The sequence below is a fragment of the Dicentrarchus labrax genome, unplaced genomic scaffold (assembly GCF_905237075.1).
Source record: "Dicentrarchus labrax unplaced genomic scaffold, dlabrax2021, whole genome shotgun sequence".
NCBI classification, from domain to species: Eukaryota; Metazoa; Chordata; class Actinopteri; family Moronidae; genus Dicentrarchus; species Dicentrarchus labrax.
Genome location: NW_026136722.1, coordinates 20,224,245 through 20,235,682, shown reverse-complemented (window position 1 = coordinate 20,235,682; position 11,438 = coordinate 20,224,245). Strand labels below are relative to the sequence as shown.

Genomic DNA, 11,438 nt, shown 5'->3' with positions numbered 1-11,438 from the left:
ATGTGGGCTTGTGGTCCAAATAGCATTTTTTTCTGATCAATAGCACATTTTTCACCAATGAGGAGAGAGCTAGGCCCGCTTCCAGAACCAAATGACTTCAGGTGCATCTCAAATTAGTGGTGGTACCCTAGTAGTTACAGTGCGAGCTGCCAACAGCTATTAAAGTAGAATAGTGTATGATGATCCAGAGTTGGGTCCCAGATAAACAGATTATGCTGAACACAGACGAATAAAGTTGTAGACAGCAGTAAGTTAAACAGGGTGTCAGTCATTTTCAGCAACAGTTTGCTTTACGAGTCAGAAGGACACCCATACCCTCAAACTCCAGTCCTCAGAGGAATCATGGCTAAATACTGTGACCAGTGCAGTGCAAACACAGTTGTATATCATTAATTACTAAACTATGTGACCATGTATGAGGTGGGATACATTAGAATTCCAAATAAAACAGTCTTTGTTATAATCATATTATCAATCAGTTTATATATTATTATATTAACTATTTATGGGAAAATCATACTTCATTTGTCATTGGCTGCAGATTCGTGGTGAGGTGTGTTCATGTTGTGACTCTCTGAATCATCCAGACATTTCCTGAGACGAAGATTTCTATTTGTTGAGCTGTTGCTATCATGTTTAACTGATTAGCTCAGTTGTTTCAGAGCTATGAGACCAGTGATGTGACAAGCTGAGAGAGTATTTATTAATCACCACACCCGCTGACCTTTATTAATCTTCATCCAACTCTTTTGCTGATTGAGCTGCTGGTGAGCATGAAGATGCCCACGCAGTCCATGTGCCAGACCACCTTATGCTTGGCATTAATATGCAATTTGAACGGAAAGTGCAAAATATTAAACTGAGGGTGCAATGCATGTGTTTGCATCTCCGAAGAACTAAACTAAAAAGAAATGGAGGGAAAACTTGTTTTGGCCATGTCTGTCTCCCTGAGCTTTATGATATTTCAGACAGAAACTATAATAACAGAGACAGTGAACTCTCTGTTAACAAGTGCTTCATCCCAGCACTCCACAGAACCCTGTCCACACTTTTCTGTCTGAAAGAATGTTATATGTACACACACCTACAGTTCATTAGAAAACTCTCAAGAAACCCTTGAAAAAGATTATACACATTAGCAAACACTGGTGCACACATAACATTCAAATAAAGTGAAAAAAATGGAACATGTCAGTGTGTAATAATAATGCCATGTTAACATTTTGTGTAATTGTGTACATTTCAGGTGAGCAAGCTTGCTGCCTTTGGCTACAACCCAATGTTGTTCATCAGGAAGAAGAAGAAGAGGGTGAACACAGTAAATGCTGAAATGATCACCTACATGTGCCCTGGAGGGGACGGGCCTGTAAAACCCTTTTTAGAAAAGATGAGCAGGGAATATGAGTACATTATTAAAAGTAAGGCAAACATCTGTTTTTATGATTTATGCTTTGGGATGTGCTGTCATTGTGAGTAATATTTATATTTATATTTTTTCAGATTCTCAAAGGATGCAATTGCCAGAAGCTCCCAGCCCATCTCCAACTCCACAGTCTACCTGCTCTCCCTCCCAACCCTCTTCTCCTCCTCATCCTCCAGACTCTTCCACCTTTCTCCCATCTACTTCTCATCCCCAAATGGACTATGAGGAGGAGACTTACACCCTAACCCTCGTCCCTGTCCGGCCTCCAAGCACCGCCTCAGCATCTCCCTCTCAAAAAACCATGACTGAAAGTGAGTGTTAGCATTAATCACCTTCTGCCATATTTTAAGTAATGTGTCTAAAGTCATCCACCTTTGTCACAGGTGTGTCTGCACAGTGCTCCTGCTCTCCCACACCTACTCTCTCCCTGACCAGTGCAACAGGTGAAGGGAAGAAAAAGAGGAAGAGAGGTATTTTTTGTTTTTGTGGTACAGCCTACTCATTAAATTTAATGTGCAATGCAATTCCTTGATAGCAGCATGATAATATTGTTTGTGTGCATGTAGACACAATGAACCAGACACATGGAAAGAGAGATTACAAACAGAAGACTTTTTGGAGAACAGTTTTTTTTCCCTAATCCCTGTTATTATCAGTAACAATAAAAAACATAAAGGATTACTCACTAACTTGTCCTCATCTACAGGTAGAAGATAAATTATTCATGAGATAAAACAAAAACTAATGTGGACACATATGAGACAAGATGGACACTTTTTCTCTTCCTCTATGCGTCAGCATTGTACAGCTCAACTCTACTCTATTCACTTTTGGGTCCTCGACTTCCTTTTCCACTGTAGATAGAACTTTGGATGGGACCCCCTCAATGTAGGCAGAGGTGATTGTCAGAGCAATGAAGTTGGGAAACAAGCTTTACTTTGGTCTTGAGAAGCTGCAGCCTTTCTTTATTGACAGACTCTAAGCTACACTGTACATTTACTGCCACACTGACAACACACTACGCACATAAACAGCTACGCTACTCATAACAGAGGATATGAAGCTATGTTCTGGACAAGTCTGGACTTTGTCAGTTGACCACAGCATGGTGTTGTGGGCTGCCATTTTTGAGTGAATAAAAAAAACTTAACTATTAATGATAGTTTGGCTTTTTAAAAATCTAGGCTTTATGCAGGACGTCAACTGTCGTGTGACTAATCAGTGGTTGGCAGTAATGTCACACCACCTTTTAGTATCAGCTCAGCTAGCTCGGAACCTTGACCAAGTTGTACCAGGTCCACAATAACAATCAAAGAACAGTGAATAGGTGAGATATCATGATCAAGAAGGTGGTTCAAACCCAGGGCGAAGCTCAGCCATTGCTTCGGTTGTGCTGACCCCTGTGAATTCTTGACAGTGGAAATGCAGCTGTATTCACCTGGGGGATGTCAAAGTCTGTTTCTACATTTATTCTCCTTCTTTCTTCTTTTCTTTTTTTTGCATAATTTTAGGCTGCTGAAAATGTTTGAAGCAAAAAATATTTCACTACAATGAAATAAAAGAAACAACTAAAGGAGGTAAGATGTAACTTAGAAATAGCAGTTCATTTAGCAGTGGTTGCTGGAATGGCTAACACTTCTTTTTGTCTGTGTGTGTGTGTGTGTGTGTGTGTGTGTGTGTGTGTGTGTGTGTGTGTGTGTGTGTGTGTGTGTGTGCGCAGGAAGAGAAGAGGTAAAAGTGAGCTGGCTGCCTTGTTCCTCATGGTAAGAGCTCAGAACTTTGACCCACATTAGCTGATTTTAAAGCTTTTTTTACGGTATGCTTTATAAATATATATGTACTTACTTCCACACTGGTTAGTAGCAGGCTTCTGAAAAACCGATCCTAAGTCATTTGTTGTTCTATGATACCCCATTGACATAAACTAATATTGTGGTATATGCAATGATCTTACACTTGTTTGCATTCAATCTTTTTTTTCAGTGGCAAAACTTGGGAAGACACCTGGGAGCCTGCCAGCAACTTTATAGGCTCCATTTAATGTTTTTGTTTGTGTGTCTTTAAGACAACTGTATGTTGAATGTTGATCTCTCTCTCTCTCTCTCTCTCTCTCTCTGCATGAATAAAAATAAAGATTTGTTCATTTGTTTTATTTCAGTTCAGTTTGTTTGCCTTTTTCATTACATTTTGAATGTTTCTTTCACACACTCATCCACATCTCCTTTAGTTTTTAATATGCAAGTCATATATACAATGTTATATCATAAGCAATGAAAAAATATACATAGGGATGTGTAAAAACATCAGTATGTACAGAATCAATGGAGCAGGAGTATATGCAGTCAGTGTTTGAGTGAAGAAGACTAATAAATATGTCCATGAATATTTGTTCATGTATGAACAGTGTTGTGCCATGTTAATTAAACTTAAATTATATTCATATTTAACATATTCATATTTCATATTTAATTATATTTAACGGCACTGGCAGTGGCTAAAGTAAACCAATGTGACACACATACAGGAAATTACTAAAACTGCTATGTCGTCCAATGGTTTGTATATTTGAATGTTTTTTCAATAATGATTTTAAGAAGAAATCTACAACAAACGCAGAGGAATAAAAATGAAACGCATTCATGATTGTGCTTATAAAATCCTGTGATTTGATGAATAAAATATGCTTCATCTATACAGAATATTAGATTATTGGCCGTTTGGGTTTTATAAAACTCTCCGTTTACAGATTCTAGCTGGTAGAATTTATCTGTTGTCTGTGGACAAGTAAAATATTAGCAGAGGTTCAGTTATAAGTATATAATAGATAATAAACATTATAATAAACATGAAACGTTTCTCTTCTGGCTTTATTTTGACAGTGCCACGGTCTCATATCAGCCGGTCCTCCGCTCAGCCAAACACAAAGGTTCCGGATTTAATATTAAATTACGAGCAAACTCTGAAATGTACGTTTTTTATTTTTAAGATCGTCATTGAGCAGTTACATAAAATAACACCAATAACATTACAGCTCCGATGCAATTATTAAAACAATATTCACGTGTTTCAGCGATAAGACACCCATAGCAACTGCATAGCAACCATAAACATAGAACAGACACCATAGAAGCCTGAAAACATCATAGGCATTCATTCAACAGAGATTATGGAAATAATGTACACATTTCCTGCTAGAAATGTTATCACAACGAATTCTAATGCCAAAAATATCTTAAAACGTTGTTTTTCCACTGAAAATAAAAGAAAATGCAGACACGTGACTGCTCTGCTCGATAACACACCTTCTGTACCTGCTGGGTTTGAATAGTATTGGATCAGCCAGGTGAATGGGTGATAACTGCCTCCTGCACCTACTAGTAGGTAGAGTAGGCCCCTACTGGCCCCTATCTGTGGGATGATTGTATCAGAATAACGCTTATTCAATGGTATGATAACAGTCAAATCGGGTGAATATATCCATTCAGATAGTATTTTTGCTTAAGTTGGGAGGTCGTATCAAAGTGTAGCTCTCTAGCTCAGTTTGTTTCATTTGTCAGAGAATATTGTTTGGTTTTTTTTTCTCAATATTGCACCCTGTTTGTCCTTTTCAAGAATCATTATTTTGATTTTAATGGAAAATCCGAGCCTACAAACACATATAAATCAGTCAACAGGCAACAGAGGAAGTCTGGGGACGGTCTCATTATATATATATATATTATATATCATACACTAAAACACTCTGAAAGGAGGTTTTCTACATGATGTGTACTTTTACTTTCAGAAACTAAAGTATGAACAGGAAGGCAATCCAAACATTAAAAGGTCACTTTGTTTGATGAGAGGTTTTGTAAAGTGCAACAGATGTTGATTATCTTCTGACAGGAGAGTCTTTACCAGTTTGTTGCAGCCACAAATGACATCCACACAGCAAACCCATTTAGACACAATAACAGCAGCACTGTAAAACTGTGTGGGGCTGTGTAATGAAAGGCTGCCCTCTGGTGGCCAGAGGAGAAAATACATAGTGCATCTCAAATGGATCACACACACACACACACACACACACACACACACACACACACACACACACACACACACACACACACAATGTTGAGAGATGATGGAGTGAAGGGCTAAGCGGTGCCTCAGGAGCAGTTAGGGGTTTGGTGCCTTGCTCTTTGTTGGATTGTGAGTTTACATGTTGACTGTTCTCATCTTCACTGATACCTTAAAGATTAACTGTATTTTCTCCTGTGACCACCAGAGGGCAGAATCTCATTAAACAACCGCAGTGGAGCAGTCATCCTCAACTAGAATGTGAAGACACAAGTGTTTCTATTTAGTTCAAATAACATTAATATAAAATCAGATATAAACCCCTTTCTTTGTAAATTTGCTTTTGTTGAAGAAATCCTAAAAAGGCCCAAATGAAATGTCTGCATGGTTTGCATGTTGGATGTAATTTGTGGAAAATATTATCCCAATAAAGAACACAAACAATTTCTTATTTTAAATAAACCTCAGGTCCTTTTCTTCATTCATAATCTCATGTGCAATCTAAGTTTAACATTTAGTGAAAGAGATGAACCATCTTGTTTTCAAGGGAGGATACAGTACATAAAACAACTAAACAACACAGATACACTCAAACATACACAGACAACAACTGGCCCAGGTCTAGCCACTCCCACACACACTGACCATACACATACAGTAAATGTACCCATCCCATACAAATCTATATAGACATGAGGTAAAATTAGCAGGTTGTTTGAAGCTCAGTCAAAATGGATGACTTATTGAATGAATAGATAATGAATTAGATAATAGATCAAATTGAAGTGAGCAGGTTGTTCCAATCAGATAGAGCTTTAAATTGTATTTAAACAAAGAGAAAGGGAAGCTCAGTGTATCTTAAACTACAGGATGTCCTATATGGAATTAAAAGTTTCAAGTAAGAAAGAAAGTTAAAGAAAATATATTTAGAAATTAAAGCTGCAAGCAGCAATGAACGGGCCCTCGCACTCCAAGCAACTTGGGGTGTGCTGCGGCCGCGTCACGTGCCGTCGTAACACGTGTGGACCGCAACATGAAACTTTCACGTAAATCAGATCAAAATCGCCACGCAGCGCTTACTTCCTGTTGCCACTAGGTGGTGCTCTCTTTATTACTGTATATTATCACAGACGTGTTCAGAGCGGGACTCTTATGAAACGTGAAGTTTCGTTGAGATCAGATCATGTATGCCACATTCATTACAGAATGTAATGAATAGCACAACTTTAAATGGTGAATGCCTTTAGATGGCTTTGTCCAAATCTGAAGTTGATCCGATCAATTCCCTAGGAGGAGTTACACATGCGTACCAATTTTCATACATGTGGGCCTTACGGGTCTTGGGGGCTGATTCTGGGGGGCGTGGCTTAGCCATTTGGCGGCGCTCGTGCACGGGTACAGTTGCATATGTGAATTTTTTGTCACATTTGAATTTTGTCCAAATTTCCCTGACTTTACGAGCATGTTGCGGCCAGCAAATATGCAGTCGAAGAGGCAGGAAAATAATAATTCCTTCCATTACAATAGGGCCTTCGCACGGTCAGTGCTCGGGCCCTAATAATAAATATTGCAACCAGTGAAAATGTCTTAAGGATTTTGGTCTTAACCAATTTAACTACTCACACATAAGACAGTGATAGGTTCTGTAAGGACACCTCAGAGACTATTAAAAACTACATTAAGTGGAACAAGATTTGTTTCTTTGGTATTCTGAGACAACATCTGCATAATTCAGAAACTGTGAAACAATTATTTCCCTGACCTGTAGGGTGAAACAGTTAATGGAGCAATATCACATTCTCAGGCAGCAGTTGGATTAAAACGAAGTTGACTATCAGGCCAGAGACCCAAATATTTCAATTCCTCCACTTTCTTAAGTGGTGTCCAATCTGCAAAATTATTCAACCTATTATTGATTGAAAGCAAAAAGTCTGATCTAGTGCCAAACAACACACTATAGGATTGTTAAGAGAAGGGTTAGGGGTTTTACCTTCATTTGACAAGACAGCTTGAGATTGACAGGAAAAGGGTGACTGATAAACTGCAGGATGAAGTGTTCCTTTAAAATTCTCCTTCATCTTAAGCTAAATAAACTATTTTAAAATGCTCTTGGATTAGCTGGAAAATGCATCGTCACAAAGCTGAAAACAGGCTGCGGTCCTCACAGGACAGCCAAGATACAGTTCAGTCATTTTAATGTATACTTAAATTTTAGAGAACTTAATACTTCAACTCCACTACATTTATTTCACTGCTGTAGTTATTTACTCATTCTATTGTGGTTTCTATAATAGTTTTTCATGTCATTGTCAGTTTTCCATTTTTGCCACTTGACTTGCAGCACTCGCTTTCATCCTTTTTTTAAAGTTTTTCATTCAATCTTTATTTTTAAGCAGCAATATATCAATGCAAATTCCTTGTATATGAAAACCAACTTGGCAATGAACGTGATTCTGATTCTGATACAGAGCAAAGCAGCAGGATGTGATGTTGCTCAACAAGAGCAGAAGTTGAAGTGAGGTTGTCATTGTGCAGATGCTTTAGTTCACCTCAGGCTTGAAGAAACCAGCTACTGAACGTTCCATTTTGTCGCACCTCCACCTTCTTCCAAAGAAAGGGTTGTTTTTTTTGCCCGACACGCCTCTACCTTCTTCCGAAGAAAGGGTCGTTTTTTTTTACCTGACATGCTTCTACCTTCTTCCAAAGAAATCTGGGAAGCCTGCAAAAACCACACTGAGTCCATAAACAGACCATTCTGTTAATGTTATTTTTCTCAGATGGAAATAACAATATTGACCTAAGAAAATCCAAATCCCAGTATCAGTCAGGCAGTGGTAGAAAGTAAGAACATTTATTCAAGTACTTAAATACTGTTTTAAAGGTCTTGAATTTTACTTGAACGTGCTAATTACATTTTAGTGTAATTAATACTTCTACTCCACTACATTTATTTCACTGCTGTAGTTATTTACTCATTCTAAAGTCATTTTGTGGTTTCTATAATAGTTTTTCATGTCATTGTCAGTTTTTCATTTTTGCCTCTTGACTTGCAGCACTCGCTTTCAATCCTTTTTATATTTTTTCATTCAATCTTTATTTTTAAGCAGCAATATATCAATGCAAATTCCTTGTATATGAAAACCAACTTGGCAATGAACGTGATTCTGATTCTGATACAGAGCAAAGCAGCAGGATGTGATGTTGCTCCACAAGAGCAGAAGTTGAAGTGAGGTTGTCATTGTGCAGATGCTTTAGTTCACCTCGGGCTTGAAGAAACCAGCTAATACACGCTCACATTTTGTCGCACCTTCACCTTCTTCCAAAAAAGGGTTTGTTTTTTTTTACCAGACATGCTTCTACCTTCTTCGTAAGAAATCTGTGAAACCTGCCAAAACCACACTTACAGGCAAGTAATAGGTTGCAAACAGTCTAGTGACTGTAAAAGTTCCAGGTGCTCATGGCTGGTTAGATCTAAGACGAGAAGCAGTGGTTGCGTGGAAAGGAGCCAACCACATAAGGTCTCCACAAAAAAACAGTCAAAATGCCATCGAGGAAAAAGAAAAGAAGATGGGCAGAGATGTCACTACAGTTGAACTCAATGCAACCTCTCTAAGCAAAAACACCAATTGTACCATTTTCATTGAAATGAGTTGATTTGTTTCCGATTAAATGCTGCTGCAACCCGTCTTTAAAACTGGTACATTAGTGTAACATCCAAAGTCATTCAAATAAAGCAGACACTAGAAGGTCTTAGATATCTGGATTACAATGTTTTTACACTCTATCTGAATCAAAGTAAGGGTTTGCCCCCTGTGTACCAGATATAAGTCATTCTATATCACTGCCAAAATTAATTTCTTGAGAACAGGCATAACTGAGTTTTCACATTATTTACCGGTGAAGAGTGAAGACTCCTCTTGTCAGTGAAATATTTATTGGAACAATTATGTTGTTTTTTTAAGGTTTTATTATTTAAGATATAAAGACATCTCACAGGATATGACACCTGAACACAAGCAATAACAACAATATTCACAGTTCCTTCACACTAAACACACATCCAGTATCAGTTATTGTTATGCATTGGATATAATATCTATAAAATAGGTCACCTAATCAGGGGTTTTTAGTTTATTCAATAATAGAAAAGAGGTGGTCCTTTAATGAAAAGGTTTGGGAACCACTGTCTTAGACTTCATGGTGCACCATCTGTGAAACCAAAACAAACCAAAATCAAACTCAGAAATTGTCTCATAGTTTGACTCCTGTAACTTTGCCTCTAGTACTCACAGATGGAAATAACAATATCCAGAAGGCTCTGTTCCTTTTAGTGTACTTCATACTTTTACTCTCTACATTTATTTTGCAGCTGTAGTTGTTATACTTTGATTTTACATACAAAACAATCTGTTCATCAAAATATGGCCTCACAGAATTTTCCCTTCCATTTATGCAGCAAGGTCAGCACATCCATACAGGACCACTAAGTGATGTTAACATGCTTTACTTATAAGACCAGTGTAAAACTAAAAAATACACAAACATCAGCACTCAAGTATAACTTAAATCACTTCATTATTACATTAACATGGATATACACAAGGTAAGTATTACAGTAACTAAACCCCCAAACCTATTTTACTAGTGTTCTTGATTGATTCAGATCCAAATCTGGACTTTTTAACACAGAGCTTTTGAATTCTACATATTTTGCTATAAAAATTCATAGCGCCCACCCTATATAGATTCATGGATTTGTTCAATTTGGAGTTATTAAAATCTCCCATTAACAAGCACAGAGCATCAGGGGAAAGGGACTGGAGTTTTTGAGTCACTCTATAGATGGTGTGGCATTTTGGGCGTTCACTTTTGAGTATATGTACACTACTGGGGACAGAGACAGATTTCCCTGAGGCCTCTGGGTTGCTGTCTAGTCTGATAGGTGCCCCCGAAGCTGCTGATTGTGAGCTATAATGTGATCACGCCTCAACTATATGCAAACCAAGTCTCTTTTGGAGCATTTTATACTCTGACAGAGGAGCTTCAATAAAACTGGATCATGATACGCAGCTAATAAGCTACGATAGCTTCCTCCATTTTGGGACTCTCCATCTCCTCAAAGGGCAACTCTATATAGACAGTTTGTTACAGGTTAACAGTGCAAATGAATGTGTCAGCATTGTGTTCACCACAGTTCAACTCTGAATCTGAGCTGTTGTTTCCTCTCATCTACACCCTGTTCATCTACCTTTGTGCTGTGTGACTGACCTCCCTGTCCACCTTTCCGATCTTTGTTTGTTTTAGTGCCTCAGTTGTCTCATCAATAACAGCTCAGCTTACTAAGAAAATGATGCTGTTGGAACATTCTTAAAATTTCATTCCTTATAACTCCTTTCAGCAGGATTGTACATGACTTTGTTTTCTTCTGATGAAATCTATTTAATCCTGCCAAAGTCATTCTCAGTGGCTCCAGTTGGAACTCGACCCTGCTGATATTTGATAACTGCTCGTCAACAGGCCTGATCAGTGAGGAGAGACAGGAGATCATTCGTCCAGGACTACAGTAGTTCTGGCAGAATTTAGGTAGCTTCAGTTTTTACCCTGTTAAAGGGTTTTCTCTTTTTCCAGATCTGAATCAAAGCAAATGTATGATATATCAATAAAGCTGAGTGAGGAGTTTGAGCATTGTTACTGGAGAACAACAACATTTTGAAAAATCATTACAGTTTGTAATACTGCAATTAATTATAAATGAAATATATAGAATCTGAAAATCTAATCTTATGTGCAGGGTGTTTTTATGTTTCATGGTTTGTGGGCTGCTCTCATGTGTTTTGTATCTCCATGTGTAATTATTACATTATATATATATATTATGTGTAGATTTGATGTCAGAATGCCAGTTCAGTCAGCGAACTCATGTTTGAAATGTTTATTACAGCAGTATAGCATATTT

General features: G+C 37.8%; 1 long non-coding RNA gene across 1 annotated transcript; it reads left to right on the top strand.

Moving 5' to 3' along the window:
* The first annotated feature begins 1,400 nt into the window (after positions 1-1,400).
* On the top strand, positions 1,401-3,000 carry LOC127356494 (uncharacterized). Its single transcript, XR_007881997.1, has 3 exons — positions 1,401-1,734; positions 1,807-1,893; positions 2,935-3,000. It is a non-coding gene; the product is annotated as an uncharacterized LOC127356494 (long non-coding RNA).
* Positions 3,001-11,438: the final 8,438 nt, after the last annotated feature.